The 21982-nt window shown below is 42.4% G+C and overlaps 1 long non-coding RNA gene across 1 annotated transcript in view; it reads right to left on the bottom strand.

Annotated features, from left to right (window-relative positions):
* Nucleotides 1–14944, bottom strand: part of LOC130293434 (uncharacterized) — a 79457-nt gene extending 64513 nt beyond the window's left edge. Inside the window, exon 1 of the long non-coding RNA XR_008848214.1 lies at nt 14861–14944. This is a non-coding gene — a long non-coding RNA (uncharacterized LOC130293434). The remainder of the gene's footprint in view (nt 1–14860) is intronic.
* Nucleotides 14945–21982: the final 7038 nt, after the last annotated feature.

Genomic DNA, 21982 nt, shown 5'->3' with positions numbered 1-21982 from the left:
CAAAATTACAACTCCCAGCATGCCCACACATCCTTTGTCTGTAGTTTTGCAAGAGCTGGAGGCACATAGCTGGAGAATACACAGCTCTAACACAGAGTTTTACAAAGATTGTACCCCCAGCTGTTAAAAAACTACAACTCCCATCATGGGAGTTGTATTTTAGGAAAAGTTGAAGGCTGCAGTGAGGCTATGGTGATCTCCTATACTGGATACTAACACACTTTACGGCCGGTATCCAGTATGCTGAAAAATACAGAGTAGTCTATCTGCATAAAGATAAATGACCCTTAATGGCGGCTATTTAAATTTTAGATTTTTTAGTAAAATTTACTTTTTTTTTTAAAATTAAATGTATAATTAAAAAAGTCAGCTTATCAGGAGTACTACAAAATCTAAAACATTTTTAATAATGACAGTGCCTCTTTAAAGAAAACAATATGTATGTAGGTGGCAATGTTAAACCTTTCCATCCCTTGAATTTCAGCTATTTGGTTTGATCCAATTCATGGTCCAAAGCCAGAGGAAGCATCCTGGCTCTTTGTATAGCTGAGAGTTCCTCATTCCAAACATGTGGGAAGAAGAAAAACTTTGAAGTAGCACATGTGGATAATCCTATTTCCCATCACTCGGAAATACTGATAGGTGTGGTGCACACCAGCTTACATTGTCACAGCAGCACTGGCCTATGAAAGCTACAGCACACACAGACACATGTATCATGAGACTTACACGTGACAGCTATGATGTGTGACATGTCAGGAATTTTGGGGCTCCATACAGCAGAAGTTCCTGGCCCCCCCCCCCCAACTAAAACCCTTCCCTCCCCCCCCCCCCCCGCCACATTAGTAACATCCTGATCTTAACATTATCGAGTCACTATTATTCAGGATCAGTGCAGGATAAGTAATGTAATGTATGTACACAGTGACCCTACCAGCAGAATAGTGAGTGCAGCTCTGGAGTATAATACAGGATATAACTCAGGATCAGTACAGAATAAGTAATGTATGTGCATAATTACCCCACCAGCAGAATAGTGAGTGCAGTTCTGGAGTATAAGGGTAGGGTCACATGTAATGGATCAGCAGCGTATTTTACATTTTGTGCCTCCAGCTGTTGCCACCCCATAACCCCCCCCCCCCCCCCCCCCGTTCCCCCGCCTCGCCCTCCCATATACTTGCATTGAGGGGGCAGGCGTGTCATCACGCTACACATTTGGAGCCTCCAGCACTGTGGAGAGCTCACAAAGGTGGTAGCTGGGACCCCCGCGACCAGACATCTTATCCCCTATCCTTTGGATAAGATGTATTAGGGCCAGACCCCTTTAAGAAACATTTAAAAAAAATTATAATATATATATAAGTATATAAGTAATGCAGCAGGCAGCTGCTCCCCCCCCTAATCTTTGGTTTTGTCTGGGCCCCTTATTGCAGGCCCGGCCCTGATGGCGGCCCTACGCACAGCGCACTTACCTCCTCATCACCAAGACTTTTTCTCAACGCAGAGCAGAAATGTGAATTACTTGGGATATATAGTTTGTATATTCCCCTTTTCACATTTTTGGCTCCCCTGCCAGAAGAGCTTCATAGAGGATTTTGTCATCGGGAAACTATTCCCATCTACTGTTTGCAGTAGGGGAACCTTAAAGTTAAAGGGGTATTCCAGGATTTTTTTTTTTTTTTTTTTCCAAAGTAAGTTTTTATTGATTTTATGTCAAGAAAAAGCAATAACAACTTTAACAATATCATGCGAGGCCGTTAGGCGATGACATCCAGGATTTGTTTTTATTTGACTATGCTACAGGGGCTGTAAAGTTAGTGTAGTTCATAATATAGTGTCTGTACCCATGTGTGATGGTTTTCTCACAATTCTTATGTGATTTTCACCCCAATATTTATTTTTACCAGCATACAAAATTATTGTTGTTTCAGATTTTTCCCAGGTTGCAATGCGGTGGAGACCTGACTCACTAGTCAGTTGATGACAAGGAGCCTGTCTGCTTCAATGGGTGGAGGGGTCGCTTGGTGGTAGAGAGATCAACTGCAACTAATGAAACAGCTGTAGGCACCCTGATTGAAAACCACAGGTCTTTGAATGGATGCAGCTCATTTATGTTTCAATGGATGGAGTGGCTGATGTGTGGGAGGGAGGAAAATGGACTTGTGGGATTTGTAGTCAAAAAAAGAAAAGTCAAACCGGAAATACCAGTTCACAAAAAGCTAGCCACAGTGTTATGGTAATCTCACAACATAGTCATTTAGCCCCAAGACAAGTGCAGATCCTTCCTAAGCATGTCCATTACTGTCTGCCAGGTACGTACTAAAATCTCCTTATGGTGGATAACCACTTTAAAGGGACTCTCTATACATTAACACGTATTCCCTATCCACATAATAGGAGATAAGTGTAGGATCGTGGAATTCTTACTGCTGAAAGTCTGGAGTACAGGCTAAAACTCTTGTCAAATTGGAACGGCAGTCACGCCTGTGCCCTACTGTTCCATTCATTGCTATGTGCAATGTTTGCCTATCTTTGGTAGCCCTCATGGACAATGTATAGAGAGGCAGTGTGGGGTGTAATATAAAGTAATATATTTTTCTAATTAATTATATTGATGTAATCTGTATATATGTTATTCATGTGTTACTGTACCCTTAAGAGAGGAGCAGTGTAAACCTCATGTGACCCTGCCTGCCAATGGGAACCTCTAGATTCTGCCCCTTATAGTGTAGTGGGGGAGGAGTTGCCCCAGCGCAGTTCAGTGCTAAGTCTGAGCCACAGTGTGTTGTGTGTAAAGTGTGTTGTGTGTAAAGTGTGCTGTGTGTAAAGTGTGTTGTGTGTAAAGTGTGTTGTGTGTAAAGTGTGCTGTGTGTAAAGTGTGCTGTGTGTAAAGTGTGTTGTGTGTAAGGTGTGCTGTGTGCGAAAGCCTCAAGGGAAGGCCCAGATCAAATGTATTCAATCCAGTCATTCTGCAAGAATCACCCGCACTGTCGAAGTTCATGCCTTGGCGGAGAAGGCTACAAGACCTTGACAGAACCCTACCTACCAGGATTAATCTACCCATCTTACAAGTCAGTATCAGTTCATTTGGTGAAAGCACCACAAGTCCCAACAAGGCAACAGGGCCCCCAAGGGGTTATGCTGCATCCTCTCACCCAGCACCAGACTGTGTGTAATACCATCTGCACCCAGCTCAGTAAAGACAGTTATCCATAACCTGACGTCGGTGTGTTCCTTTACTCCCCCTGTCTGGCCCAGGAGAAGCTGTCTCCAACCTCAAATTGTGTATAGGATAATGGTGCCCTGGCATCACAAAGTGATAAGGTATTTCCTAAAACCCGCCGTGGCTACCACAAGTGCTCATATGTGTATTCTTGGATCTGTTAGGGTGCCAGTTGTTATCCACTTATCTTTTACACTGTGGATAGGGGATACATGTTAGAGGTGGGACAAGCCCCTCTCATTCTCACGTACTGTATTTCTACATAACCCAGTGTGTTCACCTTTCCTATCAACTATTTCTTTTATATAGCTCTACAGCGTCTGATAAAAAATTAAAGGGGTATTCCAGGCAAAAACTTTTTTTTTAATATCATCTGGTTCCAGAAAGTTGAACAGATTTGTAAATTACTTCTATAAAAAAAAATCTTAATCCTTCCAATAATTATCAGCTGCTGAAGTTGAGTTGTTCTTTTCTGTCTGGCAACAGTGCTCTCTGCTGACTACTCTGCTTGTCTCGGGAGCTGCACAGAGTAGAAGAGGTTTGCTATAGGGACTTGCTTCTACTCTGGACACTTCCCAAGACAGGTGTCATCAGAGAGCACTTAGACAGAAAAGAACAACTTAACTTCAGCAGCTCATAAGTACTGAAAGGATTAATATTTTTTAATAGAAGTAATTTACAAATCTGTTAAACTTTCTAGAGCCAGTTGATATATAAAAAAAAGTTTTTTTCCTGGATAACCCCTTTAAGCAACTTAACAGTCTTTTTTAGAAATCTTTTACCGTTTTGTCTACAGCTCCAATGCAAACCTACGTGACCTTACAAGCCCAAGGTAGTCAGATCCTGCACTCCCACTCTCTTCCACTAGGTGAGTGCTTTCCAGTTAGGGTGCATTCACACCACAATTGTGCAAAATCTGTAACACGTGTACATCGGCATCCTGTCAATATGTGACACCAATGTAGAAATGCTTGGACAGGCTTTTGTCTCATAGACATGGGCTGAGCATAGAAACTATTGTGGGCTCATTTTCAGAATATATATGCAGCAATTAGGGTCCAAGCCCAAATATGCATGTGTTTGAGCCATTGACATCAACGGCACCCGTATCTATCCATGCTTGACAGGATTCCAACATATACAAGCCATGGATGGCACAATCAAAGTGTGAACACAGACTCATTCAACTCACTGTGTCTACCGTATAGGGCTTTAGATATAGACCAGTTAGACCAATGGGGGTACCTATGAAGCTTTCCAACTTCTCCATCATCTTGAGAAAAGCTGCCAGCTGTTTCTCAATACAAGTCAAATATTTCAGATTTAAAGGGATACTCCCACCCTAAACATCTTATCCCCTATCCAAAGGATAGGGCATAAGATGTCTGATCGCGAGGGTCCCGCCGCTGGGGACCCCCGCAATATTGCATGCGGCAATCACGCCCCCTCCCATAGACTTGCATTGAGGGGACGGGCGTGACGTCACACGGGGGCGGAGTCCTGACGTCACAGACTTCCGTTCCCGTGGTTGCGATCCAGACCCTCCAGCGCTTCCGGACAAGAAACAGGTGGGTGCCAGCGGCGGGACCCCCGCGATCAGACATCTTATCCCCTATCCTTTGGATAGGGGATAAGATGTCTGGGGTGGGAGTACCCCTTTAAAAGGGAAATGTTGCAGAAATATGTTTTTTAGGCTTATTCGTCATTAGTAATTATGAGCAGACACTGAACTGTTAGCGAACTTCTGCTGACTAATGTTTTTAAAGCCATAAATCTGGGATTATCATGTTTCAGTTAGTTTCTGTTGTTCTTCAATGACGAGGCTTTTGTGTAATATCTCCTTTTTATTACTTATTATTCACGTGTTTGTGTTTTGGGCCATGAGCAATTTACTCTAAGAACAATTCTAATTAGGACAGGAACAAAGAGTGAAGAGGACAGCGTTACACATAGGACCAAAATAATAGCACATTATTAGCCCCTAGACATGGCATGATGCAAGGAGAAAATAATGCAATAGATGAGGAAATCAGATAGAACCACATTTCAATAGTCAAAACAGCATTGTTGTATTTTAGGGGCTAAAGTAAATGTTTCAATTCTTCCCTCTGTAATAAATCTTTATAAATAAAAGCCATTTGAATTAAAATTTCCTATAAAACTTTCCAGTAATGAATAACTGCAGACCAAAAATGTTAAATACCTCAAAAGTGAAGTAGTAGAATTTTAGGACAAGTATAACTCACCTCATCCAAACTGACCAACGCTGGATGTCACATATGTAAACCCTCCATCCACTTACTTCAAAGTAGACCAGTCAGTGCGGTGGATCTACAGAAAACGTCTCACTTTTCCATGTAGTATTTTCATCAAAATCCAGATTACATTTTCTGTTGCGTGGGAACAAGGTTGGAGAAACCCCATTCTTGTACATAGAACGTGGATTGTCCTCAGAGTTAAATTGGTATCTACTAGAATCTACTGGTTTAGAAAGAAGGATTCTTTATTGGAAGAGTATATGGCTATGTTTCAGGTTTCTGTAATAGTTACTGTCATTTACTGAACAAACTTAAAGGGGTATTCTGGGCAAAAACATTTTATCCCCTATCACGTCCCCAGTCCCGGAATCCCGGAGGTTTCCGAAACTGGAGATGCAGCTCCCGCATAGAATGCGGGTGCTGCAGGGAGATCGCGGGGGGGTCCCAGCGGCGGGCAGCCCGCGATCAGACATCTTATCCCCTATCCTTTGGATAGGGGATAAAATGTTTTTTCCCGAAATACCACTTTAAGGCGTATTCCAGTTATTTTTTTACTTGGCTATTCTACAGGGGCTGTAAAGATAGTATAGTTTATAATATAATGTCTATACCTGTGTTTGATGGTGGTCCTGCAATTGTTATGTGATCTTTGCCCCGATATTTATTTTTAACAGCGTAAAAAATGTCATCTCTGGTTTTCCCAGGTTGCTGTTCAGCCCGAAACAGTCAGGTGTTCAAAGGAGCCTGTCTGCTTCAATGGGCGGAGCAACTTCTGGGTGAGAAGTAGATCATTCTCCATAGGGCTGCAGGGAATTGCTCCAGGTGTGCTGCAAAGGATGGGGTGGCTGATGTGTGGGAGGTAGAAAAGTGACCTCACACTTACAAACAAGTGATCCTGGGACATGTACTTAGAGGGAGGGAACTCCAACAGGAAATAGCCATTTCACAAAAAGAAAGCAGCATTATGGTGGACTCACAACGCAGCCATTTAGCCCCAAGACAAGCACAGATCCTTCCTAAGCATGTCCCTTACTGTCTGGCAGGTAAGTACTAAAGTCCCCTTATTGTGGATAACCTCTTTAAGAGACTAAATACTTTTTTTGAAAGCTCTAATATCCCTTGTGACCTAGATAACTGGAGATGGTGGTTGATCCAGGGATTTGTTCTAATTGCCATATTTGGAGTCAGGAAGGAATAAGAGACGGTTGGCAGCTTCCTCATGGGGTTTTTCACAGTCTTCTAGATCCGACTGGAGAGAACTATTAAAGTCTCAGCCTTACTAACTATACTACAAGTATTACATACTTGAAAACTCAGCCTTTTTATAGTTCTACAAATTAATGCCAAAAATTCTATTTTCCCCAGGATTTCCTTTCTTTACAGTTTACTAGATTGTCTTCCCTAATATCCTTCTGCCATTGAGATATATTGGTCGTATTAGAAAGTAATCTCTTGTTGACTGCAAGCATCCTCATAAAAAAAGATAAAATACTTATGTCCGTAGTGAAATCTCTATATTGTTCTTAGATTACGACTGTGTTGTAATGTAAGGCAGAAAATTAAACAAAATGACTATAAGATTTATTGGAGTAAGCTGCAGTGAAAAGCCTACAGGGTCTCTGTGCATATCATAGGCTTTCTGCCTAATGTCTGTGTGGCCTCTGCCAAGCATACGATCATTGCAATGTATGAACGGTATCTTAATGTACTCTGTGTATAAAGGTTATTACCATTTATATAGAAGGAGATTAAAGCTGCCATTCCAGAAGGCAAAAGGCAAGCAAAGCATGGGTTCATCTTAAAAGCAAAATTCTTGCTATATAATTATTTAATACACAGGCACGCATAGATGCTCACGGGACAGCTTATTAGGTACACCTGCAAACTGCTGGTTAATACAAATAGCCAATCAGCCAATCACAAGGCAGCAACTCAATGCATTTAGGCACGTAGGCATGGTCAAGACAACATGTTGAAGTTCAAACCAAGCAACAAAATGGTAAAGAAAGGGGTTTGAAGTGACTATTTGAGTATTTGAGAAACTACTAATCTACGGAAATTTTCATTGACAACCATCTCTCGGGTTTACAGAGAATGGTCTGAAAGAAAAGATATCCAGTGAATGGCAGTTGTGTGGATAAAAAATGCCTTGTTAATGTCAGAGGTCAGAGAAGAATGGGCAGACTGGTTAGAGATGACAGACAGTAAACCTTAAAGCAGATGGGCTACAGGAGCAGAAGACCACACCGGACGCCACTCCTGTCAGGTAAAAAACTGTAAACTTACAATACAATTAGCACCAGCTCACTAAAATTAATGGAAGACTGAAAGAACGTTGCCTGGTTTGATGAGTCTCGGATCCAGCAGTGGCATTCAGATGGCAGGGTCAAAATTGGGCATAATCAATATGAAAGCATGGATCCTTTCTGCCCTGTATCAGCAGTTCTGCTGGTGGTGTAATGTGCTGGGGACATTTTCTTGGTACACTTTGGGCCCTTAGTACCAATTGACCATCAGTTAATCCCAACAATTTACCCGAGTAATGTTAGGCTGGGTTAACGTGTTCGGCATCTGGCATAGTTTCCCTCAGGTGCACTGGTGCTAGAACTGACCCCATTCCTTTGAATGGGACAGTTCACAATCATCCAGCTTCTCAATTTTGACGCCGGATGGTTGGACATGTCGGAGAGCACCGGACAAGGGGAACACAGAAATAATGGATGCCGGATACCATACAACTGAGGACAACTGACGCACATTGTCATCAATTATGTCATCAGTTGCGTTGAGATCTAGGCTGAGTTGACCTATGCCGGATGCCGAACATAGGTGAACCCATCCTTACTGACCAAGTCCATCCCTTTATGACCACAGTGGACCCATGTTCTGATGGCTGCTCCCAACAGGATAATGCACCATGTCACAAAGCTCACATCATCTGATACATAAAAATAAGGTCACTGGACTCCAATGGCCTCCAGAGTCACCAGATCTAATCCAATAGATCACTGCTGGGATGTGGTGGAAGTGACAATTCCCATCATGAATGTGCAGCCGAAAAATCTGCAGCAACTGTGTGATGTTATCAGGTCCATATGGAGGAACTGTGTGATATCATCATGTCCATATGGAGTCACGCCTGATTAAAGGCTTTATGCCTAGAAACGCGTTGTGTGAACAAAATAAAGGATAATTTCTAATACCTATGGTTCCCGATCTTCATTGATTCTACCTACTTGCTAGCAGCGTGGACACAACTTCCCGGCTTCACTCTTCTCCTTCACCCATGTTCAACATCGATGCTTTTGGTGTGGGAAGCCACAGCAGCCCATATCTCCTTGATATGCCCTTGTAAGTGTTGTGCCTGGAGTCTGCACAACTTCTCCAGGTGAGCACGTTTCCTTTGTCCATTCACTTCTACCTTTGTTGGTGATCCCGCACAAGAAAACACCTGTTGTCTATTTGTTTTAATGTAATTAGCAGACACTTTCCCATTCACTTGCTTTTAAAATTATCAACATAAATATGTTTAAAATGTTATATAAAAAAACGGTCACTAGGTGGCTCTGTTCTGTTCCCTGTCTCAATTAATACAGTAAATTTGGTCTTCTCCCGGCCTGGCAGAAGTCCAAACTCAGGAAGTGCTTCTCTGCACTGAGCTTGATTGACAGCTGCACAGAAAGTGAAAGCTCCACAGATTCTCACGGAAAGCTACACGGACTGAAAGCTGCAGGAGATCCTCACTTATAGCAACACAGGCTGAAACATGCATAGAGCCTGAGGTCTTCTATTCATCACAGCACTGCAACCATGTGAAGGTGGAAGTGGTCCCCTAGCAGGCTTCAGTGATGACAGGCCTGCTGGGAAATGCTCACTTTCTTCTTCTGGGAAATTGCAGTGAGCAAGAAGAATGGTAATACACTGCTTTTTAAAGCTCTAAAAAGCATTTAAGGGCTGCAGGGGTGTTAGGAGTAGTTAGAGAACATAGCCTGAGTTAGTTCAGAACAGTTTATTTGGTGACAGGTACTTTTTAAGCAACAAACTGAGGCCAAGTGTAGCCTCAAACAGGCTGTCAATGTCTACTGACTAAACTCCATCTGCACAATGAATAGTTCATTTAAAGAGTTTGGCAACATTTGATCTCTTTGTTGAAAGGATCTTCTGTGAGCAGCTGATCATAGTGTGGTGCCCATGATGAGGATGGTGGAGCAGTCTAGGCCAACTTGGGATAATAGTTCCTTGGACAAAGTCTGTGGTGTATTCACAGATGGCCTTGTGGCTAACTAACCCCATTTGTTATCCTGTGAGCCCCTGCTACTTTTATAACTGAGAGCCTGCACAGTAGATGGCAGGGGCGTAGCTATAGAAGTAGCAGTCACACTGGGACCTTGGTACCTAAGGGGGCCCCAAAACACATCTGCCCTATAAGAGACCAGTAGTTTATTTGGCATTTTCATAGGGGCCCAGAAGCTACAAGCTACTCCTTTGATAGATGGTAGTCCTTGACACTGGCATACACTTGGGTGAGGGGTCTGGGGGTGTACGCATCATGGTGTATGTGTGGTAAGAATACTCCAGACTCAGATGTAACTTGAGAACAGGATTTATCTTTATTGATGTCCTCTGTTCGCAATAATAACAATATGTATTCTCACAGCACAGGGTTGTAAAAGTTACAGTTCTATGGGTACATACTTGAAAATTGGTTACAGTTCCCTTTGATAGCAGTGATACTGTACAAAGTGTCTGGTAATGCTGAACACACTTTAGTGTTGCTAGTGGTAATGGATACAAAGTCGAATGTAGATTATTCTTTAGCAGGGAGGGCCTACACAGGTTGGCTAACTGAGGTGTAGATGCTTGAAAAGACTTGTACTCATGGTTGTGGATATTACTATTCACTATCAAAGGGGGAGATTTATCAAATCCTGTCCAGAGGAAAAGTCGCTGAGTTGCCCATAGTAACCAATCAGATTGCTTCTTTCATTTTTCAGAGGCCTTTTCAAAAATGAAAGAAGCAATCTGATTGGTTGCTATGGCCAAATCAGTAACTTTTCCTCTGGACAGGTTTTGATAAATCTCCCCGAAAGAGTGCAAAATACAGATGATGTGTAAGATACAGAATGACATGTAAGTCATGCGGCACTTACTCTGGCTTGAACCCCACAAAGAGTTTAGTGACTGCAGAAGAGTACTTGCTCAGCTATTTCTTCTTCTGTCTCGACTATTCTCCCTCTTGGAACTGGAGTAACTGGAGTCAGTCTTGGGTGTGTTACGCCGAGCGCTCCGGGTCCCTGCTCCTCCCCGGAGCGCTTGCGGCGTTCACCTCTATGCAGCGCCCCGGTCAGACCCGCTGACCGGGAGCGCTGCATTAGTCTCACCGGCGGGGATGTGACCCGCGTAGCGGGACACGCCCGCTCGCGGCTCGCATCCCAATCCCCTCACCTGTCCCGTCCTCCGTCGGCTCAGTCCCGGCGCGTGCGGCCCCGCTCCCTAGGGCGCGTGCGCGCCGGCTCTTTGAGATTTAAAGGGCCAGTGCACCATTGATTGGTGCCTGGCCCAATCAGTACTCACACCTGTGCCCTCATTATAAAAACCCACTTCCCCTTCCTAGCATTGCCGGATCTTGTTGCCTCAGTGCCAGTGAAAGCGTTTCTTGTGTATGTTCCAAGCCAGTGTTCCAGACCCTCTGCCGTTGCCCCTGACTACAATCCTTGCTGCCGGCCCTGACCTTCTGCTACGTCCGACCTTGCTCTTGCCTAATCCCTTGTACCGTGCCTGTCTCAGCCGTCAGCTGGGGTTGAGTCGCTATCGGGTGGAACGACCTGGGGGTTACCTGCCGCTGCAAGTCCATCCCGCTTTGCGGCGGGCTCTGGTGAAAACCAGTAACCCCTTAGACTCCGTTCCCCTGGTACGGCCCACGTCATCACCCCACTGACACAGAGGATCCACCACCAGTATCCTCACAGTACACCCATCCGGACCCTGACAGGGTGAAAACTCCTCAATGCTATGTGGTGCCGTGATAACCACCACAGACTCAGATTCTGATTTTAGCCACAGGAAATAGATTTGATATGTTGACAGGAATCGAGGATTGGGTACTTGCCTCCCAGTAGCCTAAACCTCCTTGTTCCCAAATAAACACCGCAAGGAGATCAAAATCCCCTGCTAGTGGCTGAGTATTCAGATTTTTTGCCCCTCATTGACGGCACCCTAAGGTAGCTGCATATATACATGTAAACATTCAGTAAATATATTCATACGACCTCAGTTTATTGCCCTAAAAAGGAAGGGGACATAAATTCTCGTCAACAAGTAAACAAGTTTGAACCTCCCAGGCTTTGTTCTTGGAACCATTTCCAATATTTGGCTAATAGATCTGTTTTCAATAAAATCACATTGAACAATGGTCCAAATGGAATAAATTGAAGGATGCTTTGAGTCTCCATAAATAATTTTGCAAAGAAATGACACGTCAGAAACCACTTAGGCTCCGCCAGACCAACAGCACTTTCTTCATACTGACCTTTCCAAAGAGGCTGTCCAGCCGCAAAACAATGAAGTCAACTTTTCCTGATGGAGTCCACTCATCTCCGGCGCTGATGATCTCTTCTTATCATTTTCAATTTCCATTCCCGTCATTCACTTCCATGGTCATGATCAGTTTGTAACAAGCGGATTAGAAGGAATCCATGACGACCTTAGGACATTTACTCGTAAACGCTGAGGACAGGACTCATTTGCTTACTTGAAATCAGTGTGATGCCAAGTGCTGTATGCCAGGTATCTGATCTCTGGTTTAATGATCGAGTTCTCACATATTTATAGCTGTATCGTGTAATATTTGTGATGTTTATTTAAACAAAGTTTTAGCAAGTAATTTGCTAAAATAAAGCATGTCAGTAAGATGGAATCCAGAAGCAGCTCTATGAGGAGAAGCTTCGAGTGCGCTCAGCTTGGGATTTTAGGGAGAAGATTGCAGTTCAATGAATTGTATATTTTATTGCTAACCTAACAAACTCCTCGTGTTGACCTCTCATGTTCTCATGCATACCATTTATGTGTGAGCTGTGGAAAGGACTGAATAAAAACAGCCGTACCTGATTAATGGAGACACATAAAAATGGTGCAGATATATAGCTTCACAGCTTGCAATGTGAACTATCTGTCTATCTCATATCTATCTATCTATTTCCTATCTATCTATCTATCTATCTATCTATCTATTTCCTATCTATCTATTTGTCTATCTCATACCTATCTATCTATCTATCTATCTATCTATCTATTTCCTATCTATCTATCTATCTATTTCCTATCTATCTATCTCATATCTATCTATCTATCTATCTATCTATTTCCTATCTATCTCATATATGTCTATCTATCTATCTATCTATCTATCTATCTATCTTATACCTATCTATCTATCTATCATATATCATCTATCTATCTATCTCATATCTATCTATTTATCGATCTATGTATCTACTAGTGATGTCCCGATACTGATACTGGTACCGGTATCGGGGCCGATACTAGCTATTTGCATGGTATCGGGGACTCATTTAATGTCCCCGATACCATGCCTGATACCTGCTGCCACTCCACTGTCCCATTCTTCCGTCCTCCGGGCCGCATCATGTCGTCCTATGGAGGAGCATGTGACACACACGTCACTCCGCCTCCTCCCCTGCGCCCGGCGTAACGCTACAGAGGAAGTGGAGTGACGTTTATGTCACATGCTCCTCCATAGGACGACATGATGCGGCCCGGAGGACGGAAGAACAGGACAGTGGAGGTGAGCTGCCTGCAAGGAGGGGGGCTTCTACTAATGTCTACCGGGGGGGGGCTGCTGCTGTCTAAAGGGGGGCCCTGCTGCTGTCTAAAGGGGGGCCCTGCTGCTGCTGTCTAAAGGGGGCCCTGCTGCTGCTGTCTAAAGGGGGGCCCTGCTGCTGTCTAAAGGGGGGCCCCTGCTGCTGTCTAAAGGGGGGGCCCTGCTGCTGTCAAAAGGGGGGCACCTGCTGCTGTCTAAAGGGGGCCCTGCTGCTGTCTAAAGTGGGCCCCTGCTGCTGTCTAAAGGGGGGGGGGCTGCTGCTGTTTAAATGGGGTCCACTGTCTAAAAGGGGGCTTCTACTTATGTCTACAGGGGGGCTGCTGTCTACAAGGGGGCTGCTGCTAATGTCTAAAAGGGGATACTACCTACTATTAAAGACAATCTTACAGCAGAGTCACCGATACCATTTTTTAAGACCGAGTACGAGTACCGATACTTTAATTCTAGTACTCGCCAATACCAAGTACGAGTACTTATATTTTAAAGGGAATCTGACAACAGGGTGACCCGGTTTCTGCCACTGCTCACCATGTGGTCATCGGTCTCACCGCCAATGCAAATTCCCTCTTCTGTCCAATGGAGAAGAGAGAAATCTTGGCTCATACTACAGCAGCCGCTTCCATTGTACACAACAAGAACCCACATATCATACGGTAAGCAGCGCCAGAAACCGGGTCACCCTGTTGTCAGATTCCCTTTAAAATATAAGTACTCGTACTTGGTATTGGCGAGTACTAGAATTAAAGTATCGGTACTCGTACTCGGTCTTAAAAAATGGTATCGGGACATCCCTACTATCTACCTATCTAGATAGTTCCAAGAAGAGCAGCACAGCTATTGAAATAAGAAAAAGTAACTGGTGTTGCACACCAGTTAAGAGCCTTGGTTAAAGGGGTACTCAGCCCATAGACATCTTATTCTCTATCCACGCCCCATCCATTCATGTCTATTTGAGGGGGCGTGACGGCTCTCCCATATACATGAATGGAGGAGGTGTGGTGTGATGACATCTAGAAATGTATATGATCTGCAAAAAACGTATTTCAGATATCGGGGTTTACACAATAATATCAATAAAAAGCATGTGCTTGATAAATACCCCTATAGTATATATTGCTATATGACCTCCTGAATACATCCACACAACCACAAGCAAGGAAAATGGAGTCACTTACAAAAGATTATTCCAACATATATAAATCTTTATTAATAGTATAGATAAAAATGGAGGGATTCCACCCAAATACAAGGTGTTACTCTACTGCCATAAAGAACCCTAATCATAATTTACATGTACATAATAAAGTGCCATACATATTATCAGAATTACAGAAAGCAGTCTCCCCCACCATCAAAAAAGTAATCAGTGTATAGCATTATAACAAACCCATTACTAGGAGTAGCAAGGCAGACACCAGAGCAACACCACCCCAACACAAATGCCTTTGTTGAGGGGTGGTGTCCATCCAGACAGGTAAAATAGTTATACAGGTAACGTCCAATGGGTTCCTGAGGTTATAATAACCTCCTCCCTCTCACCTGAGCGCACAGCTGATCCAACTCGGCCGCTGTGTACACGTCGGCCCCAGCAACTTCTGGGAGCAGCGCCACGGAGCCGGTCACATGACCGGATCACATGACGCGGCCCACAGGGAGTCCCGGGAGCTCGGTGGACCAGCGCACGCGCACTGCAATTTGCTCAGTGAGCATATTACTAAAGTGTCAAGTGCATACCCCCCAGAGGCCGGCCTCTATTAAAAACAAGAAATGATAATTCATAGTAAGTTACAGATATAGTTTAATAGGTTATAAGACACCGAAAGTTGCATAAAATTAATAATAAAGTGCATGAGTGTATGGGTGATAAATGTGTGGCATAGATCGCATGGAGTGAACATGGACCAAATGAATGTTGAGATAAAGTGCATGTAAATCTAATAGTGTATAGTGAGCAAATAATATCTACATGTACATCAAAAGTAAATAAAGTGCCCACATAAGTTGTCAACACTACAATCTCAATACTAATAAAGTGACTACGTGCTAGTAAAGTGACATAAATAAGTTTGATTTATTCAAAAGTAATAAATACAAATAAAAATATTAAATTCATGTGCACACACACATGAAAGTGCATATAGTGAATGAATATATATGAAAAATGAATAAACACAATAATGCCCAAAAATACTGATAATGGAAGATTAATAAAAAGTATAATATATATATATGTATATAATAAAAAATATGAAAAATATATAATGGAAATCAAGAAATTCATTCAGAATTCTGCAGTTCTTCAAACGAGGAGCAGGTTAGATGGATAGTAGCAAACGGGGAGCAGACTAAATGTTAACACTTGAAAGAATGATCCTAAGATAGGGAGGTAGACTGAATGCTCCATATGGTTGATGAACATCCATGGATGCTGAAAAAAACTTATTCAAAACAACAAGTATAAAAACACTTAAAAACATGTTTTATAACCTACTGGAAGGAAACTAAAATGGTCAGAGAAATGCAACAAAGGGCAGATTTCATTTAGACCATTCGGATGTAATGTATCAAGTGTCCAAATCCATCGGCCTTCCTTTTGTGCCAGTATCTTTCCAACATTACCACCCCTAATTCCCAAATTGACTACATCAATCCCCCCTCACTTTTAGCAGTGAGTAGTCGCAGTGATGATGTTTCGCAAAATGTCGGGCAATGGGTTTGAGATCATCAATGCTAGTACCAGAAGCTGCTGTACGCATATCACGTACATGTTCACGAACACGTACCTTTAACCCCTTAAGGACTGAGGGTTTTTCTGTTTTTTCCTTCTTACCTTTAAAAAAATCATAATTCTTTCAATTTTGCACCTAAAAATCCACATGATGGCTTATTTTTTGCGCCAGCAATTCTACTTTGTAATGACATCAGTCATTTTTCCCAACAATCTAAGGCAAAATGGAAAAAAAAAATCATTGTGTGACAAAATTTAAGAAAAAACACCATTTTGTAACTTATGGGGGCTTCCGTTTCTACGCAGTACATTTTTCTTTATTCTGTAGGTCCATACAATTAAAATGATACCCTACTTATATAGGTTTGATTTTGTCGTACTTCTGGAAAAAACCATAACTACATGCACAATTTATACATTTAAAACTGTCATCTTCTGACTGGATCTCAGGCACTGAGCAGTCATTCAGCGATCGGCGACACAGAAGGAAGGTAAGGACTCTCCTTGTGTCTGCCAGCTGTTCGGGATGCCGTGATTTCGCTGCGGCGGTTCAGAACAGCCCGCTGAGCTAGCCGGGAGCAGTTTACTTTCACTTCAGACGCGGCAATCAACTTTGAACGCTGCGTCTAAAGGATTAATAGCACACGGCACCGCGATCAGTGCCGTGCTCTATTAGCCAAAGGTCCCGGCCATGGCACTGCGTTATACAAAGGGAGTGAATTCAGGGTGTAAAGGTACACCCTATGTCCTTAAGAAGTTAATTGTCTAGTCGTCATTCCCACGTAGATCTTCTTGCAGGGACAGCTGGCATAATAAATGACCGCTTTTGTCTGGCAGGGGATCTTGAACTTGATATTGTACTTCTTTGTACCTAAAAAATTGTAAAATTCATCAGTACTCAGTACATTTGGGCATGCAACACAGCGTCCACATGGTGAGCATCCTGTCTTGACACCTCTAGACCCAAAGACATTGTCCAATACTGGTGTTACATACTCACTTTTTACGAGTTTGCCCCTCAAATTTTTGGGTCTCCTAGCAGTAATGCTTGCCATCGGTGTCACATACTGTTTTAAGACAGGATCTGTGGATAATAGAGACCAATATTTTTGTAAACACAACCTCATATTTTTCCATTGTGCATTGTAGTTTGTATCGAAACTTACTGATTGCATTTTCTCCGTACTCACTTTTGGTTGTAGCAATTGTTGTCTCTTTTATGCTCTTTTCAGACATCGATGGTGGTAGCCCATGGTGGCCGATGGTGGCGCTTACGGATGCTCCTGTGTAAATCATTGGCCTAGGCCTGAAATGCTACCTCCGATGAGCAGATACATTGGGCCCTCAAATATTGTCCAACGGGTATGGCTTCAATCATGTGCTGTGGATGGGCCGAGGATGCATGCAGGTAAGTATTGGTAGAAGTTGGTTTCCTGCACAAATCCGTTTGAATCAGTCCTGATGAGTCCTTAAATAAAGTGATCTCGAGGAAGTCAATGAGGTCATGATGGAAATTATATGTAACATAAATATTTTTGTAATTATGATTAAGGCTGGAAATAAAATGTGCCAACTGAAGTTTGTCTCCCTGTCACATCATGAGCACTTCGTCTATGTATCGTGCCCAAAATAGGACGCTGTCCATCTCGAGGTCCCCATGATTCGAAAGGAAGAGGTCCCTCTCCCACAGCCCAAAAAATAGGTTAGCGTATGAGGGCGTACAAGCCGCCCCCATAGCCGTACCTTGGAGCTGAAGGTAGAGGGACCCCTTGAAAGAAAATACATTGTGTGTTAATGTAAAATCCCAAACCTGCAAAATAAACTTCACCATGTCTTCTCTCTTATCACTAGTTTCCAGGAAAAACTTTGTAGCCTCAATGCCATCCTTGTGGCTTCTATTGGTATATAGTGAAGGAGAGTAGACTCTCCACCAACGATTTTAATTTTGCATCGATAAACTTACTGACATTCTCAGTTAAATTCCCATTACCTGAAATAATTGGGCATCCAGGTGGTTATGTCAGATGTTTATGTATCTTTGGCAATAAATACATTTTTGGGTGTCCCAGGATGAGTGCCTTAGCCAATTGTGGCGTAATGGTTCCTGATGTTTCAGCATACTGAAGAATTTTTGTTAATTTATGTTTAAAGGAGGAAAGGGGGTTAAACGTCATCCTTTTGTAACAGGTAGCATTATGTAACTGCTTAAAGGCTTCAGCTTTATACAAATTACAGGGCCAAACAATGATATTGCCGCCCTCATCCGCTGGTTTATAACCACGTCTTTAAGGTTCTTTAGCCTATGCAGACTAGCCCTTTTGCTCCTTTGTCACATTGTCTTTTACATTCTTTCCCCCAAGCTTCTTAGATTCTTCATTCAAGTACTGTATATGACACTTGAGTGAAGAATCGGTGGGGAATCTCACCTCACCAACCAACACACATAGGTGTAGTGTTCCATAATTAATATACCCCAAAATTAAACACTACTACCAGAATAATGTACAAAATTTTATTAAATTCAAATATAATGATAAAAATACAAATGACATAAGATAATAGGGCACATACATACGATCACAGTTGGTAGTGCACGACAGGTAAGTATATAATATGTATCAGAAATAAAGACTCTTAACAGGAAGTATAATAAATAATTATAGAGCAGCTAGTAAATCAAATCAATGTATAGTTATCACATATCATATAAAGTGCCTAGTGCATGGAAACTAGCTAGCATATAACATCAAGTAGATAAGCATCCTGGAGTCTATGGAGAGTAAGCAGGTCTTACCAGTCGGTGCACCAACCCCTATTTTTTTTTATCATTATATTTATATTTCTCATTATATCATTATATTTGAAATTTTATACAATTTTGTACATTATTCTGGTAGTAGTGTTTAATTTCGAGGTATATACTGTATATGACATGTTAGAAGTTTTGGAAACAACAGATATATTTTAGAATGTGTCAGTAAAATAGAACCATTTGGCCTATTTAGTCTTCCCAATTTTCTGAATTCTATGAATAGTCCCTGGCCCTATTTTATATGAAGGATAGCCTTATACCTATCCCATGCATGCTTAAACTCCTTCATTGTATTTTCAGCGACCACTTCTACAGGAAGGCTATTCCATTCATCCACTACTCTCTCAGTAAAGTAATACTTCTTCATATTACTGTATAAACGTTTCCCCCTTTAATATAAAACTATGTCCTCTTGTGGTAGTTTTTCTTCTTTTAAATCTCCTCACCTCCTTTATCATGTTGATTACCTTTATATAATATCAATGTTTCTATCATATTCCCTCTGTCTGGTCTTTCTTTGAAGCTATATATGTTTTATAAACTCTCCCCAATGCATCTATATCCTTCTGGAAATGCAGTCTCCAGTACTGCGCACAATACTCCGTGAGTTAATTCACTCCAGTGCTCTGTACAGCAGCATGGCCACTTTTCTCTTTCTACTGCTAATACCTCTCCTTATACACCCATGAGCACTTCCCTCTTTCTACTGCTAATACCTCTCCCTATACAACCATGAGCACTTCCCTTTTTTTTACTGCTAATACCTCTCCCTATACATCCATGAGCATTTTCCTCTTTCTACTGCTAATACCTCTCCCTATACATCCATGAGCATTTTCCTCTTTCTACTGCTAATACCTCTCCCTATACACCAATAAGCACTTCACTCTCTACTGCTAATATCTCTCCCTATACACCCATGAGCACTTCCCTCTTTCTACTGCTAATGCCTCTCCCTATACACCTATGAGCACTTCCCTCTCTACTGCTAATACCTCTCCCTATATACCCAATCATTCCGCTAGCATTTCCTGCTGCTCTATGACATTGTCTTCCTATCTTTAAGTCTTCTAAAATAATGACCCCTAAATCCCTTTCCCCAGATACTGAGGTTAGGACTATATCACATAATCTGCATTCTGCCCTTGTGTTTTTGCACCCCTGGTACTTTATCTTGCATTTATCCACATTTTAATTATTGTCTGTGCAAAGTACTAGAGTTACAGATTTTTTTTGTAGTTTTCTTTGTAGCACTAAATAATCTGATCTATCTCTCATCTCTCTGTCTGTGTCTCTATCAATCTATGTAGCCAAATTGCAGATATATTTGTTATTTATTCATGAAAACATAGGTGCCCAGTGTTCATCCTTTCATCCTCCCTCGTCTGCTGGGAACATTGAGAAGGAACGTCTTCTAGTGGTTTTCTCCATGTAGTTTGTCACTCATCTCCGGGCTTATCCATTGCTGCTTGTCAGTAGGTGGTTACAGCGCTCACAGTCCGGGTGGTTTCTCTATGTGACTTTCAATGGGAATTTTACCAAACATAAAAGCCACAGAAGCGGTTAGCATTACATGTTATCTGATACAAATCCAGAATGAATTATCTCACTAAAGAGGCAGAGTCCCTCTCATGTTTCATAATAATCCTCTATGGTATGTTGGTCACAGATACACAATGATGTCCGACCTGGAGCTTCTGAAGGTGACTACTACAAGTATTCTGTAGGTACAACAAATATCCTATCCAAGGGCTGTAAAAAATGGAACAATGTTTCTTTAAACTTTTATTGATGTTTACTGCTTCCACACAGACACCACACAGTTATGTGAAAAGAAGCACAAATTCCATAATGTTGCAGTGTAGTCTACTACATAATTCTCTACCTTTATGTTTGCACTGTATGGACCCGCCCTCGGCGAGCTGTGGCACCCACCTTCCTGGCCAAGCGCAAGTGACGGCACACTCAGCCAATCACTGGTATCAGGGATGTCCCGCTGCTTAACAGGCCATCACTTGTGCTCATCCAGAAAGGTGGGTGTCGAAGCACACAAGGATGGGTAGGTAGACCCCCCCCCACGATTAGACACATCCCCTATCCTGTGGATAGGGGATACCATATTTTTCGCCATATAAGACACTCCGGCATCAAAGATGCACCCAATTTTAAAGGGTGAAAATCTAGGAAAAAAAAATTCTGAACCTTCAACCTGCGGACCTCCAGATGTTTCAAAACTACAACTCCAAACAAGCCCGGACAGACGTTGACTGTCCGGGCATGCCAGGAGTTGTAGTTTTGCAACATCATGAGGTCTGCAGATTGAAGACCACTGGTATAGGAGGTAATACTCACGTCTCCCCGCCGCTCCAGACCCATCACCGCTGCCATGGATGTCGCCCTCCATTGCTATCGCCATGTCCCTGTCACTCCGGAACGTCTCTGCTTATATTATATATAAGCGGTTCCCTCTGTCTTCTTGTTTGCTGTCATATTAAAAGTAAAAAAAAAATTAAAAAATGTAACTAAAAAAATAAGTAAATAAACAACTGCACATATTTATAATAAAGTTTTGACCCTCATTGTGCTACTTTCTTTGTTCAAAAGTTGTGTTTTTCTGGCATAAAATGCTGCCAACAGTTTTGCATAATGATAATAATAATATTATTCAACTCTTAAGGACACAGGGCGTACCTGAATGCCCTGAGTCCGCTCCCTTTCTATAACGCATGGCCACGGCGTGGCCCCACACGTCATAGCGGGTCTGTCCGACAACTAACAATGACTGGGACCCGTGGCTAATAGCGCCCAGCATTGATTGCGGTGCCGTGCACTATTAACCCTTTAGACGCGGCATTCAAAGTTGATTGCGGCGTCCCGAATAGCGGGAGGACACAAGGAGAGTACCTACCTTCCTCCTGTGTGTCTGATCACCGAATGACTGCTCAGTGCCTGAGATCCAGGCATGAGCAGTCAAGCAGCAGAATCATCAATCAATGTTATCCTGTGGGACAACAATGATCAATGTAAAAGATCAGTGTGTTCAGTGTTATAGCCCCCTATGGGAGCTATAACATTGCCAAAAAAAGTGAGAAAAAAAGTTACTAAAGATCATTAACCCCTT

Source organism: Hyla sarda, chromosome 1 (assembly GCF_029499605.1).
Source record: "Hyla sarda isolate aHylSar1 chromosome 1, aHylSar1.hap1, whole genome shotgun sequence".
NCBI classification, from domain to species: Eukaryota; Metazoa; Chordata; class Amphibia; order Anura; family Hylidae; genus Hyla; species Hyla sarda.
This window is presented reverse-complemented; position numbering and strand designations above follow the sequence as displayed.